Source organism: Hyla sarda, chromosome 3 (genome assembly GCF_029499605.1).
Source record: "Hyla sarda isolate aHylSar1 chromosome 3, aHylSar1.hap1, whole genome shotgun sequence".
Lineage (NCBI taxonomy): Eukaryota > Metazoa > Chordata > Amphibia > Anura > Hylidae > Hyla > Hyla sarda.
In genome coordinates this window covers 353,655,198-353,674,714 of record NC_079191.1, presented here as the reverse complement: position 1 = coordinate 353,674,714, position 19,517 = coordinate 353,655,198, and the positions used below count along the sequence as shown (strand labels likewise).

The 19,517-nt window shown below is 44.4% G+C and overlaps 1 pseudogene; it reads left to right on the top strand.

Annotated features, from left to right (window-relative positions):
• Nucleotides 1-19,425: 19,425 nt before the first annotated feature.
• On the top strand, nucleotides 19,426-19,517 carry LOC130363216 (U2 spliceosomal RNA; annotated as a pseudogene).

Here is a 19,517-nt window from a genome sequence, read left to right as displayed (position 1 = left end):
ACTTACCTGCCGGTCCCGTCGCTGCTCGTCCACGTGGCCGGTCCTGCCGCTGCTCCTCGGTCCCGCCAGGTAAGGCCGCCGGTCCCCTGATGTTCCCCCCCCCTATGCCTCAGGTCCCCGCGAGCCCCCGCAGCCATCGTCCCCCGTTCTGCCCAACTTCCAGGGGCGGGCAGTGCGGGGGATCTGAACTTTCACCCCAGATCACTGTGATTGGTCCACAGGGACCAATCACAGTGATCGCTGACCAGGACCATCAATGGATGGTCCTGGGGGTGAAGCAGAAGTTGTCCCCTGCTGGAAACAGCGGGACTTCTGACAGTTAACCCGTGCGATGCTGCGCATCGCCGGGTTAACTGAATGTCATTTATAAACGCCGGGATGCGCGAACGCACTGCACAACCCGGCGTTTATATATGACATTCTGCGGGAAGGGGATAGAAACCAGTGGGCGGCAGAAATAGGTTTAAAGGGGTACTCCACTGCTCAGCGTTTGGAACAAACTGTTTCGAACGCTGGAGCCGGCACCGGAAGCTCGTGATGTCATAGCCCCGCACCCTCAATGCAAGTCTATGGGAGGGGGCATGACAGCCGCCACGCCCCCTCCAATAGACTTGCATTGAGGAAGCGGGGCGTGACATCATGAGGGGCGGAGCTATGAGGTCACGAACTCCCAGCTCCAGCGTTCGGAACAGTTTGTTCCAAACGCTGAGCAGCGGAGTACCCCTTTAAGCTTTGTGATCTGGCATCTGACACTTTTGTATGTGTCCTACTAGGTGGTGTAGATTTGCGCAAAAAAAAGTAGGCTTTGCGCAAAAAACAAAAAAAAACACTTCTAAATTTAATTTGCTCAAATAATAAATACAGCTCCACTGCAAAAAGTGTTGTACGGTGCACCAAAAGGTAGACAACTTTGAAAGATGTTCTACCAAATTGCGCAAAAAATGCAATTGCGCAAAATTTGCAGGGACGATTAGAACATTGAAGTGGTGTAAACCTATTAAAGGGTTAATCCCATTCATAGTGAAACGTTTGCTTAGGGGCCTTTGGCTTCTCCAGGCTTCTCCCCCCCACACCCACCGTTATGCTTTCTAGAAATGTTTGACTAAATATCCAAATGGGAGTTACCATTTGGGGGCGTGTCCCTGCATTGTCTGACACTATCCAATCACAGATGACATGCTACACAGCACATGGACAGGTAAAAAAATTAATTTTAACTGCCATATATAATAAAGACACCTTTGAATAAACTATGCAATGTTCTTTTCAGTAAAAGTGGCCATGAAGATTTATTAGCTGTTGGGTGAAGACTCATGTACCCTCAGTTTGACTACGAATTTATTGTTTTTGTGATGGAAAGAGGATTGAGCCTCTGTCAGACACTCTAGCTTGTGGCTTATCTTGAGGAAAGAACTATTGCCATATGTGTTAGGAGAGGCGAGTCAGCATCAGCCCATACACATATTTGTTTTTCTTGCATCCTTTCAGGTTTATGGGGTTTTGTCAACTTCCCTTACTGACAATTTGTTGTCTAGGTTACAGACCACTTCTGTGCTCTAAAAGCAGTATTTGAGCTGATGACATCATTCTCTCTCTTACATTGTACATAGCAGGAAAGTGTAAGCAGGCGGGGACTACAGTAGCCCTGACTGTCCATATGATCTGTCTTACTAGTGACAACTGTCGTAGTCCTGGGCTTTCCAGGACAATCCTGCATATATCTGTCTTTGTCGTTAATGAGAGCTGGACCTTAAAGGGGTACTCCACTGCCCCAGCGTTTGAAGCATTTTGTTCAGAATGTTGGTGCGGGCTGCAGGGGTCGTGATGTCACTGCCACAGCCCTTGTGATGTTACGCCATGCCCCCTCAATGCAAGTCTATGGGAGGGGGCGTGGCGGCTGCCACGCCCCCTCCCATAGACTTGCATTGAAGGGGCATGGTATGATGTGACGAGGGGGAGTGGTGGTGACATCACAACCCCTGCAGCCCGCACTAGCGTTCGGAACAAAATGTTCCAAACACTGGGGCAGTGGAGTACACCTTTAATCATGTGATCAAAAGTCCACAACAGTCAGGTTAAGTGCAAGTAGCAAGATAAGAACTAGTAAGGTGATTGAAGTGGGTGAATCTGTCTTTGAGTGTGTATTTATGTGAGTGCGTATGTGTATGTGCCCGGTACTGCCCACACATTTTAGGGCCAAACCAAGAAGCTGCACTGAGCCTACAACAGCACAGCAAGGAGAAGAGACAGTTGGGACGAACCCTTTAATTTGTGGTGTCCAATGTATAATGGCTTCCTGGAATATGTGTGTAAAGGCCATGTTTAGCTTTGTAACTTAATATCTGGCCCTAATTTTTTGGGGTGTTTTGCCTTGGTACCTATACCCCCCCCCCCCCCCCTTCCCCTCTTTTTGGTGTTTCTAAACTAGCAGGAGATTGTATAAGGGTTAATATCTAATTTCTCTCAGCCAGCTTGGCAGAACAACATGGAAAGGTGAGCTTTTGTGATCTGTTAACTTGGTACGGTGCTATGCAGCAGTGCCTGTGGAGTGTTGTGGCCAAGAGCCGGGGGTTTAGACTGGTGAAAGTCATGTTGTTGGACTACTGGGTCACTCCCCTGTGGGCGCTGGTGTTGTGGCATTAGTGTTCACCACCCAGTACTATGCCCATTAGCTTAAAGGGGTACTCTGGTGAAAAAGATATATATATATATATATATATATATTTTTTTTTTTTTCAATCAACTGGCTCCAGAAAGCTATATAGATTTGTAAATTACTTCTATTAAAAAATCTTAATCCTTTCAGCATTTATCAGCTGCTGTATGCTCCAGAGGAAGTTGTATAGTTCATTTCTGCTTGGCCACAGTGCTCTCTGCTGACACCTCTGTCCATGTCAGGAACTGTCCAGAGCAGGATAGCTTTGCTATGGGGAATTGTTCCTGCTCTGTATAGTTCCTGACATGGACAGAGGTGTCAGCAGGGAGCACTGTGGTCAGACTGAAAATAACAACTCAACTTCCTCAACAGCAGAGAAGTACTGGAAGGATTAAGATTTTTATATAGAAGTAATTTACAAATCTGTTTGACTTTATGGAGCCAGTTGGTCTGAAAAAAAAAATGTTTTTTAATACCAGTAGTATCCCTTTAAGGACCCACTTGCAAAAGAAGTTGGCAGGTGAGCTTACAACATTTGATCAAAATCTACAATAACTACCTTATGTTAGATTTTGTACCTTTAAAGGGGTATTCCAGAAAGTTAAACAGATTTGTAAATTTCTTCTATTAAAAAATCTTAATCCTTTCAATAATTATCAGCTGCTGAAGTTGAGTTCTTGTTTTCTGTCTGGCAACAGTGCTTTCTACTGACATCTCTGGTTGTCTTGGGAACTGCACAGAGTCGAAGAGGTTTGCTATGGGGATTTGCTTCTAAACTGGGCGGTTCCCGAGACAGGTGTCATCAGAGAGCACTTAGACAGAAAAGAACAACTCAACTTCCTCAGCTCATAAGTACTGAAAGGATTAAGATTTTTTAATAGAAGTAATTTACAAATCTGTTTAACTTTCTGGAGACAGTTGATATATATAAAAAAAATTCGACATACAACTTACACAGGTACACAAATTGAAGGCACTTTGTGTCATTTGGCCATATTTGGTCCTCTGTCATGGAACACAGAGGTTTGGGGATCAAATCCCACTAAGGGCAAGATCTGAAAAGAATTTACATAATCTCCTCCCCGTGTTTCCATGGGTTTTATCCAACACTCTAAAACATAGAGTGTGAGCCCCACTAGGGACAATCTCTCTACAGCGCTGCAGAATAAGCTGGTGCTATAAAAATAAACAAATTATTATTAATAATATAAAATTAAAGAGCAGTAAAAACATCCTTGTCAATCTAATAAAGCAATTTAATGTGTATATATATATATAGCTGTACTTCTCTAATGGCCCTTACAATATAGAACAGGCGACAGGCTTATGTAAGAATACTTTAAATAAGGGGCATAGTTGGTTAATACATGTAAGGTGCCCAATATGGAGCCCAATATGGATGACCTCTCCTATTTAACATAAATGAATGAATATAAATATTTTAACTGTAAAAATAAACTGTTCTACATTTTCTATTGACTTTTTTTTTTTTACGTTGTCAGAATTATTGAATTACTGTACTGCTCTTCTCACATTAAAAACACATTATATTTGCTTATTTAAAGAGTTTTGTTTGTAAACATTTTTCACCTATTTATTTCTTATTATTAACATTTAACATAACACGATTAATATAATAAACCAAACAATGTAAATACAACAATTGTGATGATATGACTTTTTTTTTTCAGTGTTAAAATGAATGTATTTTGTACACTTTATTCTATTCTAGGAAAAATAAAATATTGTAAATAAATACGTTTAACTCTTTGATGTCCAAAAAGTATGAAATGAAGTTTAAAATGAGACATAAGTATATTTTGATTCTTTTTTTTTTCTTTTCTTGTATTGTTACTCACCATGTTGGCTGTGGTTCAGGAAGATGAACTTGTGAAGGACTGGAGGTGGCAGCGCGGTGCTTTGTGGCTGCGCCTGTTGATGCAGGTGAAGTGCTCTGGAGGGTCACACAATATCACAGATGACAGCCTATCACTAGGCACGGCTCTTAGTCACGCAGCGGTGTCACTAGCTTACAGGCTATTCAGAACGAAAGAGGAGGAGACGCAGCTGTACAGGATGAATTACCTGTTTAGCTATTATGATGTTATGGGGTTTTTTTTTTTTACGTGAGATTTTCAAGTCATTTTGAATATTATCTAAGAATAAAGTGCAACCATCCCAATGTACAACTTAAGACTAAAGTCACTGCGATAAAAAAAAGACTGGTTTGTGAGTTTAAAAGTCTACATATCATTTCACAGTATAAGATGATAATGTACTTAATGTATTATGTACCGTATTTTTCGCCCTATAGGACGCTCCGGCATATAAGACGCACCCAATTTTAAATGAGGAAAAGTAGAATACAATGTAAAGTATAGGTCACAGTGATCTTCAACCAGCGGACCTCCAGATGTTGCAAAACTACAACTCCCAGCATGCCCGGACAGCCGTTGGCTGTCCGGGCATGCTGGGAGTTGTAGTTTTGCAACATCTGGAGGTACGCAGGTTGAAGACCACTGGTATAGGAGTTCCGGACCCGCTCGTCACCGCTGCCCTGGATGTCGCCCTCCATCCCTGTCGCTGCGTCCCCGGGGTGTCCCCGTCGCTCCGGAACGTCTCTGCTGTCCGGTATCCTCGCTCTCCGTCGCCGCCATCACGTCGCTACGCACGCCGCTCCTATTGGATGCGCGACAACGTGATGACGACGAAGGAGAGCGTTGGCCATGCAGGGGATCCCTGCACGGAGCAGACACCGAGGAGGCAGGTAAGATCCCTCCCGGTGCAGCCGGGTTAGTGTCACTTTCCCTTCAGACGAGGTGGTCAGCTTTGATCGCCGCGTCTGAAGGGTTAATACAGGGCATCACTGCGATCGGTGATGTCCTGTATTAGCCGCGGGTCCCGGCCGTTGATGGCCGCAGGGACCGCTGTGATAGGACAGGTTTTACTGAGTATTTGCCAAATAAGACGCACCAACTTCCCCCCCCCCACAGTTTCGGGGGAAGAAAAAGTTTCGGCGAAAAATACAGTAAGGCTGAGTTTCCACTTGGTTTTTTTCTCTGGCAGTTTTGGGATATCTGCCACTGTAGTTTTTGAGCCAAAGACAGAAGTCAAAAGGAATAGGACATATAAAGGAAAGACTTATACTTCTCCTCCCTAATGGATCCACTTCTGACTTTGGCTCAAAAACTGCAGTGGCAGTATTCCAAAAACTGCCAGAAAAAAAAAAAACAAGTGGAAACTTAGCCTAATATATATATTTTTTTACTTTACTATATTACTGAGCAATATACAGCATTATATATAAAACATAGATTGATGGCTATCATTTTATCAGACCTCCAATATGTCAGTGACGCATCACAAGTATTCATAGGTGTGTGTCCAAGACGAACTGAAACCCCCACTGCCTGCTAAAACCAAGAGGCAGATCATTCTGCTGTGTACTGTGCCCCTTCCTATCTGCCCCCCAAATGCCATATCCTAAACCTGATGAATCCATACAGCACTCACACAGTTCTTTGTGGAAAGCCAAGCAGAGTTGGTCAGAGATGAAGGGGCACATTGTTCCAACAGGAAAGTATAAGCTCTTCCTTTGCATTTCCAATACTTCTGGCATTATCCTAAAAACTGCCCCTCTAACTGCATCAAAAACTATGGACTTACTAAGACTGGCTTTTCACACATCGGTCCTAACGCCACGATATGGAAAAAATAATGCTTTTATATGTTACTCACTAGGTCAGGCAGATTTTTTACATGTCTTTTTAATGTGTCTAGTTTCTGTATGTGGCTCACAATTCCCTCTGTTCTGCTGCTCACTCATTCTGACATCCACTGCTCAGTAAGGGGTGTGTCCGAGGCTAGCACTGAGCCCGCCCTCACTCATCATGCATTCACTTGCTCCCTGAGTCTGCTGTGCTGGCTCTCTTTATCCAATCACTGCAGGCTGCTCTGTCACCCCCTCCTCTCTGTTTTCAGACAAGAGTCTGATAGATAGGACAGGAGTGAGCCAGAGGAGTGCTAGTCCCATCCTCACTGCTAGGTATTAGTATTAGAAAGAGGGAAGTGATCATGGATGTATAGGGAGAGGTATAAGCAGTAGAAAGAGAGAAGTGCTCATGCTGCTGTACAAAGCACTAGGGAGACCTCACTTGGAGTATTGTGCGCAGTACTCCAGAATGATATAGATACTTTGGAGAAAAATCAGAGAAGATACTAAACTAGTACATGGATTACAGGATAAAACTTACCAGGAAAGGTTAAAGGACCTTAACCCCTTCAGGACCAAGCCCATTTTGGCCTTAAGGACCAGAGCGTTTTTTGCACATCTGACCACTGTCACTTTAAACATTAATAACTCTGGAATGCTTTTAGTTATCATTCTGATTCTGAGAGTGTTTTTTCGTGACATATTCTACTTTAACATGGTGGTAAATTTTTGTGGTAACTTGCATCCTTTCCTTGTGAAAAATGCTAAAATTTGATGAAAAATTAGAAAATTTAGCATTTTTCTAACTTTGAAGCTCTCTGCTTGTAAGGAAAATGTATATTACAAATAAAAAAAAAATGTATTCACATATACAATATGTCTACTTTATGTCTGCATCATAAAAGTGACGAGTTTTTACTTTTGGAAGACACCAGAGGGCTTCAAAGTTCAGCAGCAATTTTCCAATTTTTCACAAAATTTTCAAACTCACTATTTTTCAGGGACCAGTTCAGGTTTGAAGTGGATTTGAAGGGTCTTCTTATTAGAAATACCCCACAAAAGACCCCATTATAAAAACTGCACCCCCCAAAGTATTCAAAATGACATTCAGTCATCATTTTAACCCTTTAGGTGTTTCACAGGAATAGAAGCAAAGTGAAGGAGAAAATTCACAATCTTCATTTTTTACACTCGCATTTTCTTGTAGACCCAATTTTTAAATTTTTACAAGGGGTAAAAGGAGAAAATGTATACTTCTATTTGCAGCCCAATTTCTCTCGAGTAAGCACATACCTCATATGTCTATGTAAAGTGTTCGGCGGGCGCAGTAGAGGGCTCAGAAGGGAAAGAGCGACAAGGGGATTTTGGAGACTACGTTTTTCTGAAATGGTTTTTGGGGGCATGTTGCATTTAGGAAGCCCCTATGGTGCCAGAACAGCAAAAAACCCTCACATGGCATACCATTTTGGAAACTAGACCCCTTGAGGTACGTAACAAGGAATAAAGTGAGCCTTAATACCCCACAGGTGTTTCACGACTTTTGCATATGTAAAAAAAAAAATTTTTTTTTCACTAAAATGTGTGTTTCCCCCCAAATTTCACATTTTTCCAAGGGTCAATAGCAGGAAATACCCCCCAATATTTGTAACCCCTTCTCTTCTGAGTATGGAGGTACCCCATAAGTTGACCTGAAGTGCACTATGGGTGAACTACAATGCTCAGAAGAGGAGGAGTCATATTTGGCTTTTTGAGAGCAAATTTTGCTCGGGGGGCATGTCGCATTTAGGAAGCCCCTATGGTGCCAGAACAGCAAAAAAATACCCACATGGCATACCATTTTGGAAACTAGACCCCTTGAGGAATGTAATAAGGAATAAAGTGAGCCTTATTACCCCACAGGTGTTTCATGACTTTTGCATATGTAAAAAAAAAAAAAAAAAAATTGCCACTAAAATGTGTGTTTCCCCCCTAATTTCACCTTTTTGCAAGGGTTAATAGCAGAAAATACCCCCCAAAATTTGTAACCCCATCTCTTCTGAGTATGGAGGTACCCCATAAGTTGACCTGAAGTGCACTATGGGCGAACTACAATGCTCAGAAGAGAAGGAGTCATATTTGGCTTTTTGAGAGCAAATTTTGCTCGGGGGGCATGTCGCATTTAGGAAGCCCCTAAGGTGCCAGAACAACAAAAAAAAACACACATGGCATACCATTTTGGAAACTAGACCCCTTGAGGAACGTAACAAGGGGTACAGTGAGCATTTGCCCCCCACTGGTGTCTGACAGATCTTTGGAACAGTGGGCAGTACAAGTTTTCATTTTCATGGACCACTGTTCCAAAGATCCGTCAGACACCTGTGGGGGGTAAATTCTCACTGCACCCCTCATTACATTCCGTGAGGGGTGTCGTTTCCGAAATGGGGTCACATGTGGGGTTTTGTTTTTTTTGCGTTTGTCAAAAGCGCTGTAACAATCAGCCACCCCTGTGCAAATCACCTCAAATGTACATGGTGCGCTCTCCCTTCTGGGCCTTGTTGTGCGCCCCCAGAGCACTTTGCGCTCACATATGGGGTATCTCTGTAGTCGGAAGAAATTGCGTTACAAATTTTGGGGGGCTTTTTTCCCTTTTACCTCTTGTCAAAATGTAAAGTATAGGGCAACATCAGCATGTTAGTGTAAAAAATAAAAAAATTTTAGACTAACATTCTGGTGTAGACCCCAACATTTCCTTTTCATGAAGGGTTAAAGAAGAAAAAGCCCCCCAAACCTTGTAACGCAATTTCTCCCGAGTACAGCGATACCCCATATGTCGCCCTAAACTGTTGCCCTGAAATACGACAGGGCTCCAAAGTGAGAGCGCCATGTGCATTTGAGGCCTAAATTAGGGATTTGCATAGGGGTGGACATAGGGGTATTCTACGCCAGTGATTCCCAAACAGGGTGCCTCCAGCTGTTGCAAAACTCCCAGCATGCCTGGACAGTCAACGGCTGTCCGACAATACTGGGAGTTGTTGTTTTTCAACAGCTGGAGGCTCTGCTTTGGAAACAGTGGTGTACCGGACGTTCTTATTGGGGGAGGGGGGCTGTGTAAGGGTATGTGTATATGTAGTGTTTTTAACTTTTTATTTTATTTTGTGTTAGTGTAGTGTAGTGTTTTTAGGGTACAGTCACATGGGCGGGGGTTTACAGCGAGTTTCCCAGCGCAAAATTTGCTGCATCTCAAGATGCGTGAAACCCACTGTAAAAGCCTCGCCCATGTGAATGCACCCTGTACATTCACGGGGGTGGCGGGGCGGGGGGGGCTTGCACCAGCTGTTGCAAAACCACAACTCCCAGCATGCATGGTCTGTTAGTGCATGCTGGGAGTCATAGTTTTGCAACAGCTGGAGGCACACAGGTTAGGGAACACTGAGTTAGAAACAGACAATGTTTCCCAACCAGTGTGTCTCCAGTTGTTGCAAAACTACAACTCCCAGCATGCCCAGACAGCTGAAGGGCATGCTGGGAGTTGTAGTTCGGCAACATCTGAAGGGCCAGATGTTGCTGAACTAAAACTCCCAGCATGCCTGGACAGTCAGTGCATACTGGGAGTTGTAGTTTTGCAACAGCTGGAAGAGCACAGATTGGAGACCATTATACAATGGTCTCCAAACTGAGGCCCTCCAGATGTTGCAAAACTACAACTCCCAGCATGCATGGTCTTTTAGTGCATGCTGGGAGTTATAGTTTTGCAACAGCTGGAAGCACACAGGTTAGGAAACACTGAGTTAGAAACAATGTTTCCCAACCAGTGTGTCTCCAGCTGTTGCAAAACTACAACTCCCAGCATGCCCAGACAGCTGAAGGGCATGCTGGGAGTTGTAGTTTGGCAACATCTGAAGGGCCAGATGTTGCTGAACTAAAACTCCCAGCATGCCTGGACAGTCAGTGCATGCTGGGAGTTGTAGTTTTGCAACAGCTGGAAGAGCACAGATTGGAGACCATTATACAATGGTCTCCAAACTGAGGCCCTCCAGATGTTGCAAAACTACAACTCCCAGCATGCCCAGACAGCCAAAGGCTGTCTAGGCATGCTGGGAGTTGTAGTTTTCAGACTCCTAGAAGCAGCAGTGAAGATCTTCACTGCTGCCTCTGAGGACCACATACTTACCCGTCGCTGCTCGTCCACGTGGCCGGTCCCGCGCTGCTCCTCGGTCCCGCCGCTGGATCAGGTAAGTCCGCCGGTCCCCACGTGTTCCCCCCGAATGCCGCAGGTCCCCGCGAGCCCCTGCAGCCTTCGTCCCCCGTTCTGCCCGACTTCCAGGGGCGGGCAGTGCGGGGGATCTGAACTTTCACCCCAGATCACTGTGATTGGTCCACAGGGACCAATCACAGTGATCGCTGACCAGGACCATCAATTGATGGTCCTGGGGGTGAAGCAGAAGTTGTCCCCTGCTGGAAACAGCGGGACTTCTGCCAGTTAACCCGTGCGATGCTGCGCATCGCCAGGTTAACTGCATGTCATTTATAAACGCCGGGATGCGCGAACGCACTGCACAACCCGGCGTTTATATATGACATTCTGCGGGAAGGGGTTAACATGTATAGAAGAAAGAAGAGACAGAGGGGATATGATAGAAAAGTTTAAATACATAAAGGGAATCCATTCAGTAAAAGGGGAGATAATATTTAAAAGAAGAAAAACTACCACAAGAGGACATAGTTTTAAATTAGAGGGGCAAAGGTTTATGCAGTAATATCAGGAAGTATTACTTTACTGAGAGAGTAGTGGATGCATGGAATAGCCTTCCTGCAGAAGTGGTCACTGCAAATATAGTGAAAGAGTTTACACATGCATGGGATAAGCATAAGGCTATCCTTCATATAAGATAGGGCCAGGGACTATTGATAGTATTCAGATTATTGGGCAGACTAGATGGGCTGAATGGTCCTTATCTGCCGACACATTCTTTTTCTTTGTTACCTCCTGGACTTTGTCCTTGCCTGAGCTTCAGCTGGGATAAAATGGTGCTGCAGCCAGACAGGATTATGTTCTGGATGGTATGAGGACCACTGGTGGTATTTTTTTTTATAAGCCATTATTTCTATAAAAAAATATATATATATATACATTTTCTTATGAAGTATATATTAGAAAGGTTAGAGTTTTGCCAGATGTACAGCATACAAACAGTTTTTGAATCTGAGAGAGCCCATTTAGATAAACCTTCGCCAGTGAACAGTGGAGCCAGATTTATCAGGAGATTTCTCGTAATAAATCTAGGTACATGTGAGGCTGCCCGTGCCGCAGAATCTACACCAGCTCGGAGCTGCCATAGATTTTCACTACAAGTTATTCTCCCTAACAGTCGACCATGAGGCCATACCTCCTCCTCATGAAGCCCCATCCGCCTGGCGAGTGCAACGCAAATTAAACAAAATTTTATGACACAAAATTTTGGCCAATCTGTGTCAGCCCATCATAAATTCCCCTCTATGTGTCTGTTATCAACCTTACTCATCTCCTTTCTGCTGGATTTACTTTTGGCTTTGGCTAAAAAAAAACTGCACCTTAAAGGGGTATTGTCATTTCAAAAAGTTATTTAAAGGGGTATTCCAGGAAAAAACTTTTTTTTATATATATATATATATATATATATCAACTGGTTCCAGAAAGTTAAACAGATTTGTAAATGACTTCTATTAAAAAATCTTAATCCTTTCAGTACTTATGAGCTTCTGAAGTTAAGGTTGCTCTTTTCTGTCTAAATCCTCTCTGATGACACCTGTCTCGGGAAACGCCCAGTTTAGAAGCAAATCCCCATAGCAAACCTCTTCTAAACTGGGCGTTTCCCGAGACACGTGTCATCAGAGATCACTTGGACAGAAAAGAACAACCTTAACTTCAGAAGCTCATAAGTACTGAAAGGATTAAGATTTTTTAATAGAAGTAATTTACAAATCTGTTTAACTTTCTGGAGCTAATTGATATATAAAAAAAAGTTTTTACCTGGATAACCCCTTTAACTAGTGGATCAGTGTGAGTCTTACCACTGGTACCCCACTGATCCCAAAGACAAACATACTGTACATGCCGAATTGCGGCACATATTTTATTGCACCCACATTTTAAATATGTCGTGATAAATGTTACATAGTCCATTCATATCGTTCAGCAATGCCCTTCGAAAACGCAGGTTGCAGATTATTCCCTTATACTAAATCTATACCAGATGCAGCCAGTAGACATGAGTGGCACTGTTGCATGGGGGAAAATAATTAATTCTAATTATTAGTCAAATTCTAAAAAAGACTTGAACATTTAATGGATAATAAGTTACAACATGACCCCCTAAAGGCGGTAATGTGAATGATAGTCCCCGAAACACTAGACCTGCACCGCGTATAAGGAAGTTATTATATATATCGGGCAATGAAGAAGTCAGGCTGGCACCAATACTGCCAACGAGCAGACAACTAGCAGTCAAATGCTATCCACGTACAGGGCACTGTATATACACCGTCTCGGGTCCCGCTTCCAGCGGTGTTCAGTCCAACAGACCAAAAGTCAATGATAGCACAGCAAAGATAGAATAGATGGCAACTCACTGGATAAATCGTGCAGCTTTATTCCTCGAGACACAACGGGTATAGCAGGTACGCAATAGAGCAACGTTTCACCAATAGGCTTCTTCCGGCTCACTGGTATGACGCGGTGCCGGTGCGCTAGATATGCGTCTGCAACGGCCGGCATCATGACAACCAGAATATACAAACCGCAAGCGCCGACAGGCGCTGACACCGAGGTTCCCGTTGGCGCATGCGCCAACGGGATACCTCGGTGTCAGCGCCTGTCTGCGCTTGCGCTGTAGGTTTGTGTATTCTGGTTGTCATGGTGCCGGCCGTCGCAGACGCATATCTAGCGCGCCGGCACCGCGTCATACCAGTGAGCCGGAAGAAGCCTATTGGTGAAACGTTGCTCTATTGCGTACCTGCTGTACCCGTTGTGTCTCGAGGAATAAAGCTGCATGATTTATCCAGTTATTATATATATGTTAGCAGTTGTAAAAGACTGAACTCCCCCCCCCCCCCCCCATCTTTCTTTGGGATCCGTGCACTTTTTTTTTCATACGGTAGCAAGTTTAGCTTAAGTTACAATTACTACATTGTTGCTAGGGATGACGTATCTATGTCCTGTGCATATAATGAATAGTTTATGAGTTATTGGAGAGTGTTTTCATTCTAGTCTCTACAATGCATCGCTGAGGAGTCTGGGCTTAAAAGAACACAGCTGACTACAATACACACAAAGAAGCCACTTTAAGAACTTAATTCTGGAAATACAGTATTACATTCATTGCCTGCTGCCCATTACCCACTTACTATTAATTGTTTACACGCTTGCATAGGGATGTAAGTAACCTGCACTTAATGCATATAATAGCTACTAAATCTACAAGATTAGACTCTAACATAGGGGTCTCTATAACCATCATCCCCTCCAAACTATGGTAAATATCAATTAACCAATAAATGGGCAGAAGAATGTCCACATGCACAATATAGCCACTTTACACGGCTCAAAGATTGGTGATGCCTATGATTGATTAAGTCTCATTTACATACAACGGAAATTGACTTCTGGTGCGAATTTTAAAATCTGCAGTCTGTCAATTTATGTTGCATATCCCCATTGTTATAAAAATCCACTCCAAGATCCGTGCAGCTCTTCAAGCAGATTTGCGGCATATTTTTCCGACAATTAATTCATCTCGTGTGCATTCACCCTTACGTAATAGGTCGCGTTCTGGCAGAAAGCAACATGGTAGAGTTGAGCAAGCCAAGACTCCCGAACCCACATTCCATCTGAATTTCGGGAGGACCACGGCTCGCCAAACTTTTGAACATTGCACAGTTCAGCTCGTTTAAGCTGTGCCCACAGACAGCTGGGGGTGCAGCTTATGCTTTAACCCTTTGCTGGGCTGAGCACTATGCATGAGCCAAACAACTAATCCTCCTTTGATTTCACATTGGATCAGCATGCTAAAAAAATATGTGCTCAACTAAAAAATATTTTATTTGTCTATGAAACTTCAAAATGAATCTGCCAAAATATTGTTGGCCTGACTCACCTTGGCTCCTTCCTTTTTCCGCTCTCCTCTCTCTGTTTCTTCAATATATTTTTCTCCCTTTGTGGCTTACTACTCTGGACCAAGTTATCTTATTGTGGTAGAGGGTGTGATGAGGGCAGATGGTGTTACCCTAGGGGCAGATGGCATTAACCCCTTGTATTCATGATGCCAGGGTGTGGTTTATCCTCAATACCACCTGAAGGTATACCGCTGGATCCTGGGCTAGGCACGGGGGAAATAATGACTCTGACGCCAAGTTACGGACAACGGTTGCGTTACTGAGTGACAGATGGTACAGTCTATACAGTTCAGCCAGGGCCCACGGAGGTGACCAGTGACTTCAGAGACCTTAAGGGTTTGCTGGGACTTGAAGTAGATTTGGACAATTTTAGTGCTAACCACTCTGACTTGACAATAGATGACTGTGACTGATTTGACTTGAGACTGACAATGCTGTGGTTGTAGCTTACTTGTAGAATTGTGGCTGCTGGACTTGAGGCCACCTATGGACTCCAGACACACTCTAGGACTTGACTGGACTGCAACTCAGGAGAAACAGAAGAGAGAGCAGAGGCTCCTCCCAGGGCTTATATGGGGGAGACTGGGAGAGGTCCCATAGGTTACCCTTAAGTCACATGGTCACTGATACCTCCTGGGTTACACTCACATGACAACTCACATGACAACTGGTGATCACATGTTAACCACTCTTAAAGTAATAACACTTTCTATATGCATTATACAGTATAACACATGGCAAACAATATATACATAAGGGGACACTGCAAGGAGGCTGCCTAACAGGGCAGCAAGGGTACGGGGGCACAACTCCAGTACTGGGACACCACATTATTGTTATAAACCTCTAGTTTTGCCAGCTTTCAACAAGACTGTTATTTCTTCATTCCTGACCCTGACACTTGACGGCGCACAACGGCAGTGTGAAAGAGGCCTCAAATGGGCACTGTCTAAAAACTTTTTATATGTTGTACGTCTTGGCAAAACATTAACCTTTTTAATATATATATATATATTTAATATATATAAGAAAATGTTATGTTATTTTTTATAGAAACCATGGCTTATAAAATCATGGCTTTGTCAAAGCTGAAGCACAGGCATGGACAAAGTCCAGGAAGCGAGGGTGAGCTAGCACTCCTCTGTACTCTCTCCTGTCTGATAGGACTCCTCTGTGATCTCTCCTGTCTGATAGGACTCCTCTGTGCTCTCTCCTGTCTGATAGGACTCCTCTGTGCTCTGTCCTGTCTGATAGTGCTCCTCTGTGCTCTCTCCTGTCTGATAGTACTCCTCTGTACTCTCTCCTGTCTGATAGGATTCCTCTGTGCTCTCTCCTGTCTGATACTACTCCTCCGTACTCTCTCCTGTCTGATAGTACTCCTCTGTGCTCTCTCCTGTCTGATAGTACTCCTCTGTGCTCTCTCCTGTCTGATCGTACTCCTCTGTGCTCTCTCCTGTCTGATAGCACTCCTCTGTGCTCTCTCCTGTCTGATAGTACACCTCTGTGCTCTCTCCTGTCTGATAGTACTCCTCTGTGCTCTCTCCTGTCTGATAGTACTCCTCTGTGCTCTCTCCTGTCTGATCGTACTCCTCTGTGCTCTCTCCTGTCTGATAGCACTCCTCTGTGCTCTCTCCTGTCTGATAGCACTCCTCTGTGCTCTCTCCTGTCTGATAGTACACCTCTGTGCTCTCTCCTGTCTGATAGTACTCCTCTGTGCTCTCTCCTGTCTGATAGGACTCCGCTGTGCTCTCTCCTGTCTGATAGGACTCCGCTGTGCTCTCTCCTGTCTGATAGGACTCCTCTGTGGGTTTTCCTGTCTGATAGGACTCCTCTGTGCTCTCTCCTGTCTGATAGCACTCCTCTGTGCTCCCTTCTGTTTGATAGCACTCCTCTGTGCTCTCTCATGTCTGATAGTACTCCTCTGTGCTCTCTCCTGTCTGATAGGACTCCTCTGTGCTCTCTCCTGTCTGATAGGACTCCTCTGTGCTCTCTCCTGTCTGGTAGGACTCCTCTGTGCTCTCTCCTGTCTGATAGGAATCCTCTTTGCTCTCTCCTGTCTGGTAGGACTCATCTGTGCTCTCTCCTGTCTGATAGGACTCCTCTGTGCTCTCTCCTGTCTGATATCACTCCTCTGTGCTCCCTTCTGTTTGATAGTACTCCTCTGTACTCTCTCCTGTCTGATAGCACTCCTCTGTGCTCTCTTCTGTCTGATAGCACTCCTCTGTGCTCTCTCCTGTCTGATAGGAATCCTCTGTGCTCTCTCCTGTCTGATAGTACTCCTCTGTGCTCTCTCCTGTCTGATAGGACTCCTCTGTGCTCTCTCCTGTCTGATAGGACTCCTCTGTGCTCTCTCCTGTCTGATAGTACTCCTCTGTGCTCTCTCCTGTCTGATAGGACTCCTCTGTGCTCTCTCCTGTCTGATAGCACTTCTCTGTGCTCTCTCCTGTCTGATAGGACTCCTCTGTGCTCTCTCCTGTCTGATAGGACTCCTCTGTGCTCTCTCCTGTCTGATAGGACTCCTCTGTGCTCTCTCCTGTCTGATAGGACTCCTCTGTTCTCTCTCCTGTCTGATAGTACTCCTCTGTGCTCTCTCCTGTCTGATAGTACTCCTCTGTGCTCTCTCCTGTCTGATAGCACTCCTCTGTGCTCTCTCCTGTCTGATAGGACTCCTCTGTGCTCTTGCCTGTCCTATCAGACAGGAGAGAGCACAGAGGAGTGCTAGCTCACCCTCACTTACCGGACTTTGTCAATGCCTGTGCTTAAGCTTGGACAAAGCCATGATTTTATAAGTCATGATTTCTATAAAAAATAAAATAAAATTTTCTTATGAAGTATATTAAAAAGGTTAAGGTTTTGCCAACATGTGCAACATATAAAAAGTTTTTGAATCTGACAGTGCCCATTTAAGAACCAGATGCCTTCAGCGAGGATTTTGACAAGCCTAGGCTACGTGTTATGCACTTTAATTTATCTCTGTATGCACTCTTTCATTGCAGTTCTCAAACAGTGGTTCATTTTATATTAGATATTTATGGAAACTTGAATATGTAAATTTATGGAAACTTTAACAATATGTGGGAATAGAAGTTTGAGAAATACTGTATGCTCGAGTACAGCACTGTGCTTGTGTATAGCACTGAGTTATTCAGGCTTTAGGTTCCTATTGGTCAGAACCCCTCAGTTTTAGACAAGAAAAATGGCACAGTATAGGAGGTAGAAGGCACTTTCTTAAAATACTATTAGGTTTTAGGTGGTTCTGGGCATTGGATATATAAGCAGAGATGTGAGAATGTTTCCAATACATGGAAACCACCGAACAGACAAGCTTATATACAGAAACACCCGCCTTCTACTGCAGCCAATTCTTATAGCATTTGGGGGGACGTTATCATTGGTTTTACCCTGGTTTTGTGGGGTAAATTGGTCGCACAGTTTGTCTCAGATGCTGTTTAGAGACCTTTCAATGCGACTTTTGCTTTAGAACATTTGTTTAAACAGAACATACCAAGTGGGGATTTCAGCTGGTATCATGCAGCGGTCAGGAATTTATGATGTGCGACTTTTCAGTTTGTTGCATCGTTTGGCGCACCTGTGCTAACTGGGGTGCAAATCTACTCCAGTCCTGACTTGGCTTGTAAACTGACTGTGGACAGTCGCCAAAGAAGCCTCATACAAAGTGGAGTACTGAAGTAAGAAATGTGATCAGAATCATATTCATCACATGCCCTGCGCCATGTAATACATTTGGTACAGGTACGCAGTATACACTACATGAATTGATGGCGTAAGAAGACATTCACCTACACTACTCTTCATGAATACCCCCGTTTGTCTCTAAAAAGGTTCAGAATACAAATGCCTACAAGTTTGTGCACTATTAAAAGGTTACTCTGCCCCTAGACATCTTATCCCCTATCGAAAGGATAGGGGATAAGATGTCAGATTGCGGGGGTCCCGCCGCTGGGGACCCGCGGGATCTCGGCTGCAGCACCCACCTGTTGCGGCTTTCGGCAGCATTGGAGGCTCTCATCCTAACGGCTCCCGACCACGGTAACGTCAGATTGTGATATCACAACTCCGCCCCGTGTGACATCACGCCCCGCCCCTCAATGCAAGTCTATGGGGCGGGGCGTGACATCATACAGAGGCGGAGTCGTGACGTCATGATCTCACGTCACCGTGGTCGGGAGCCGTTAGGATGAGAGCCTCCAACGCTGCCGAAAGCCGCAACAGGTGGGTGCTGCAGCCGAGATCCCGGGGGTCCCCAGCGGCGGGATGCCCGCGATCTGACATCTTATCCCTTAATCTTTCGATAGGGGATAAGATGACTAGGGGCGGAGTACCCCTTTAAAGGAATTCTATCATCAGTATCACCCCTACTAACCTGTCATACAGGCTTGTAGAGCGGGTAATACTGATCAAAATGATATTTACCGCATCCCGAACCGTCATTCCATTCCACCGTAATTTATTTTTTCGGTATATCCAAATTAGTTGCTTGGGCGGAGCTATAAACCCTGGACACTGTGACAACATCTTCTACGGCAGCCAATCTCAGCCGAACGCCACTTCTGGTTGTACCCAGGAAGCTGCACATACACAGTACAGGCCGAGCGAGCATGGAGGGGGATTATGAATATGGAGGAGCCGGGTGCAGCCCACCTGGAGAAGATGTTGTCACAGTGCCCAGGGTTCGCATCTCCGCCCCTGCCCCAAGCAACTAATTTGCATATACCTAAAAAGATGAGCTATAGCGGAACGGAGTGAAGGTTCGGGGAACAGTAAGTATTCTTTTGATCAGTATCACTTGCACTCCAAGCCTGTATGACAGGTTAGTGTGGGTGATACTGATGACAGATTTCCTTTAAAGTCAGGTTTACTTGGAGTCCTATAGTATAACTTTGTGACATCACATGATACCTTGCTTCTTGCTTCTCTGCCTTTTGGCTAAGATCAAGTGTAGTATCTGTTCTTATCAGTTTCATACTGGTGGAGAAGTCCCACCGGTGTGGAGCTGGT